The sequence below is a fragment of the Parasteatoda tepidariorum genome, chromosome X2, assembly GCF_043381705.1.
Source record: "Parasteatoda tepidariorum isolate YZ-2023 chromosome X2, CAS_Ptep_4.0, whole genome shotgun sequence".
NCBI lineage: Eukaryota > Metazoa > Arthropoda > Arachnida > Araneae > Theridiidae > Parasteatoda > Parasteatoda tepidariorum.
In genome coordinates this window covers 55,904,582-55,910,101 of record NC_092215.1, presented here as the reverse complement: position 1 = coordinate 55,910,101, position 5,520 = coordinate 55,904,582, and positions in this window count along the sequence as shown.

Below are 5,520 nucleotides of genomic sequence, written 5' to 3'. Positions count from 1 at the left end.
TTATTTGAATTTTTCTAGTCTTAAACGAGGATAAAATCTTCACTTAATTAAACAAGCAACTTTTAAAAATATCCATGAGCGCGAAGATTCGTTTACGAATTTTGCGAGTGCTGTATTGAGGCGAGCATAGGGTTGCCTCTCAGTGAGGGTTACTAGATAAGGCGATGAAACAGTTGTCAAATAAAACCACGGCAAGTGGAGGTGCCCGGGAGTCGACATTAGGGAAAATCGCTCCCCGGATATGCATAGAGTGCTCATTGGAACCCAATTACGCCCCACTGAACGGCCCCTAATTTTCTATAATTTTGTTTTTCTAAGTTCCGAAGCTCTTATATACCTACCTATACAGAGACTATTAACATTAGTATGAGGATTCCTTGTGCCCCAACTGTGATTCGCCTATAATATTGCGGCTTGTTTTTACGTATTTAGTTAAATTGTAACAGCGAATGGGGCAAATTAGACCTAAGTATAGGCTTTTTAAGTCTAAATATATGTAGACAAAAAATAGAAGTCTTAAAATATTTTCAAAGTATCCTGCGCTTTCTTCACAAAAAGAAATAGTGAAAGTGAGGATTTAAAATATTATATTTAAATAAGCGTACTGTAAAAAGAGAGAAAAAAAGTTTTTAATAAAACGGAATAATTCGCAATAAAAAATTATAAGTTAATAATAAGACTCGTTACTTACAAATAAAAAAGAGTAACCCGTGATTTCAAATCGCGTTCTCAGGACAAACAATGTCGCTCTTCATAGCCACGGGACTGTGGTTCATCAGGTTAATAGACGGGATTCAAGCTACAAAGTCATTTCCAGGGATTCGCATAGAGTGCACATGAGGACTTAATTATGCCCCATTATGCGGTCCTTTGTACGTCTTTAATTTTGTGGTTAGCCTTGCAGTTTGTTACCTGAAAATAATATATCTGACCAAGTTTCAAAATCGTAGGTTAATATTAAGATCACACACCGACTCCTTTTCCAAAAGTTACCTACGATACCACTCTTTTGGTAATTAAAACTTTCCATCAGATTGCAGGAACTATTGAAATGCTGATATTCCTGTAACGATATCCTTTTGTGTCATCTATTTTTTAATTTAACTCAATTAATACTATTAATTTAATTGATAATTTAATTGCTATTTTAATATTCCAATATTCTAATACTAATAAAAAAATACCTCTTTTTTTAATATCTACCTATTCTATCTACTCTGTTAATAATGGAGTAGATAAGAAGATTTATAAGATTTTCTTTCTGTGCAATACAAATACATCTGACGGGCCTCATTTCGAGTTTCACTATTAGTGGCAAGTTTACAAAGATGTGAAAATATTGGGGGAAAATAAAGCCCTATTTCAGCTAAATAAAACCCTGTTAAATAGTCAAATCCTAAGAAAAAATAGTTCATTTAAAACATTTTAAAAAACAACTTTTCTTTGACTTTGCACGAAAAAGGAAAAAAATAAAATATTAAGAGTAACGTATTAAAATCGTGTTGATATAATCTCAATTAATTTTCCACATGTTATGTTCATTTTATAATGTAAATTTTATCATTAAATATGCTCCAAGAATTTCTTATAAGCATTTTAAAGACAGCAGATGAAAATTCAACGGCATATTTTATATTGTAATTGTTATTCGAAAACCATCTGTTTTCTTTAAAAAATTAATAAGAGATTCTTGCAATACATTTCAAGACACATAATACTATAAAAGGAACATAATATCTGGAAAATTAACTAAGACAATATCAACTCCATTCTAATAAGTTACACTCAATATTTTATTTTTTACCTTTTGATGCAACAAAAAAAATGGTTTTTTAAAAATTTAACACTGTTTTAGTTCAAAAGCCTCATCGATTCGCCATTTACACAGAATTCGCGCACTTTTTCTAAAAATGGAGTATTTGAAAAAAAACTGCAGACCAAATACGAACAGACCATCCATAATGAAAATTATTAAACATTGTTTCAAAAACAATTTTACAAAAAAAAAATTATAATTTTATAATTAATATTTTTGTTAATGTTATTATAGTTGATTTCTATTTATTTATTTATTTTTTTTACTCAAGCATAGATAAAAAAAAGTGGCTATTTTAAAGAAAATGAATGAAGAAATAAGAATGATAATGATAAGGACTTAAAGATTTTTTTCAACTTCCTTCAACTGTTGAATTTATTGATGAAAATATAAATTTTTGTCAATAAATTCAGCAATTACCCAAAACTAAATTTAAATTCTAGGCATTTTGTTTCCAGTTGTTTTGTAGAAAAAAAAATGTTTTTACTTAAAGCCCTTAAGTTTAAACTACAAGCTGATTAATCAAAAACTTTCATTTTATGTGTTGAAATATTTTATTTGTTCCAAATTCAACTTATTAAAACTGAGCAATCATATGCTATGAAAGAATTTTTAAAAAAAAATAAAGAAAGAAATATTTTTAAAAAAAGACGCAGCCCAACTATTGTATGTAAGATATTGTATGCTACGAGAAGCTAAATAATTGAATCAACAATATAAAAGGATTTAAAATTATGCATTTATAATGCAGAAAATTATGCAGAAATTGCAATAAAATATTTGCTCACGATACCAAAAACGTTAGATCATAAAAACACCGTTCTTAATAGAAGTCACGCATCACTGGCAGGGGTCAGTAAGTAGGCGGGTGACCACTTTGATCTGACTGCGAAGACGCTGAGTGGGCATCGAACTTTCATAAACTGTTCTACCGTCGCTCGATTTCGTGAGCAGGTCGTTGGGCTAAAAAAGCAAAGGAGCCATTCCCTCAGCAGTAGATCAAAATTGTGATACATTTCTTGGGATCATCCTCAAAAATGTTTCCCAGACCGTCGCCAATATCCCATTGTGCAACTTTAGGGCTACGTAAATAAAGTACTACTACTTCTACTAAAACAGTAATTACAATTACTGTGATATACTCATTTATCTTTTCCACTTGTTCATTTTTGAACTTGTAAATGTTGCACTAGATTTTTTTCTTTTATTATTTTTATTTCCTTCTGTAATATTAGTATATCTTTCTGATTACTATTCAGAAATGAATGATATCAGTTGTGAAATTTTTGTCATTTTCTTTGAATGCGATAACCAACTGAAAAATACTTAAATATTAAAAGAAAATTAATAAATTATCTTCCTGTATAAATAAAAAGTTCACATTTGTAAATTTTTTCTTTATATAGAACGCCTATCCAGCCTATTTTCATAAAACTAACATGACATAACACATTAAATTGCAAAGAATGAATCTAGTACTAGAGAGAGCTAGGAGAAAAAACCGAAGTTTACACTGTCATTCTCCAAGTTCACTCCTCCTTCTGTTTTCGCCTTGCATTAACTTTTTGGGAATATTGTCGTGAAGTTTCAATAAAACTTTTACATACAGAAATCTTTAATCGTGAAAAAAGTTAATCTAAGATCATATAATTAAAAAATAAAAGCCAACAAAGATATATTTAGACAAATATCATTTTAAAAAGGAGGAAATCAGTAATTTAGTGGGTCTTAAATCAAGGCCTAGTTCGGCGCCCCAGTAACCTGGCACTTGGGGTGTACATGTTACTGTTGAACCACTGAAGCCACATTGGTCTAGATTTGATTTACACAGTTTTCATTGTGTAATTTATTACTTCTGTATAATAATTTCTGGCAATATTTTTCCACAAGATAATGTGCTTGGTAGGATTTCAACTATAGTTAGCATTGCCCACTTAGGACAAGCTTGATTTTCTTTACTATAGTGTTTTTTCGTTCAGTGGAAACGTTTATGTACCTTTATTTCATGAGTTATCTCTTTAAATTTTAGCATCTCTAGGAGCTGGAATGAAGAAGTACATTTGGAGATTAACTATAATTTATTTTCAGACTTAACGTGACTGCTAAACGAAGAAAGTATTCATTTAGTTTAAACATGACTTAAAATAAATTCACTACCACTTTTTACTTATTGGTAATATCTTACTGTTACTGTCTTTAAGGGCTATGGCCCTTAAAACCTACCCTTTAAATCTTAAAGCTACATATAGATTGGACGAATTTATTTTTTCCAATAGTTTTATACAGTTTTTTTTTTAAATTAATTCTTTTTGCCAGTACAGGGGGAAGATCGATTACTCGATAGTTTTTTAAATTTATTTATTTTCGTAGAATTGGTGATCGAAATGGGCTACAGGTGGTATAGAGCAAATCTCTCTAATTATAACAATACTTCGCATGCTTTTACCATTATTGTGTAGAGAGTCATAGGAGAAGGAAGTACGTTAGTTTCTCTCTTGATTGTTTAAATAGAATAAAAAGTTTTAAGTACAGAAACTCTTTGAATCTGAAAACTACAATGAACATAGTTCTAAAAGAAAGCGCCGTGGAAATCAGTCAAATACGAGAAATATCAAGAAGGGGAAAAATATCCTAGTACATTCCCATACAACTGAAAAGAGGAGGAAAGAGAAGGGGAAGGGTCAAGACATGGATCCGGTCTTCTCCCCAGATAGCGCATTCGACCTAATAGAAAAACATTTATCTTTTATTTCTTTAAAATATCATTGCAATTTTAAGTATATGCAAGTATAATGTGTTTATAAAAATATTAGCAGCTCTAATTAACCATTTAGTATTTTTATAACATATTTTAAAATGGATGGTGTTTTCTAGACTAGGGAACGCTGCAAGCTCCATACCGCCTATACTTCCTGGCTACTGTTTCCAGTGTATTTTAAATCCATTTGGCTCATAACGTGATCATTGTGTTTTGAGATTCTTGCAAGCGTGGTATTTGATTACTTATTACTTGTGTTTACAATGCTAACAATACTTGTGCTTGCAATGCTAAGGGTGCTTACACTAACATAAGATGGTGCACAGCTTGCAACAAGAACTAACAGTAATAAAGAAATGGGAAGAGGCCAAATCAGGACTGCCAAAAAAGCGAGTTATTCAAAATCTAGCAACCATGTCACCTTTTTTAACAATATATCTATAAATAACTAAAACAAGTTTTCACTTCAAACTCACCAGAATTGCTTAAAAACATTAATATCTTATTTTATTATATTATATCTTTAATATATTATACTTTTATTATATTATATCTTATTTAACTATACGGTAGATTTGAACTCAGAAATTATCTAATTTACTTCTTTTATTGAAAACAAAATTATCCGCTTGAAAATATCGCCTAGCAGAATAAGCTGTAGTAAGCAGTCGTAAACTTTCTAACCGGAACTAGACCAGGTATAGAGCTCGAGATTTTTATTGTTTACATTTCTACTGCACCGCCTGTTCGAAAGTAGGTGAGGTTCTCGCTTGCATCTCTAAATTCAGTTACGCGAATTTTTTACAGACAGTGTGAACGGTCCCAAATACGGAAACTGTATCAATTGTCATAAATGCTTAGCGCCATCTATACATTTTCTTAAAATATCGGCCACGGAGGATGGATGCTATTTTCTTCTGTATTTCGCATGCTAATTTATACTAAT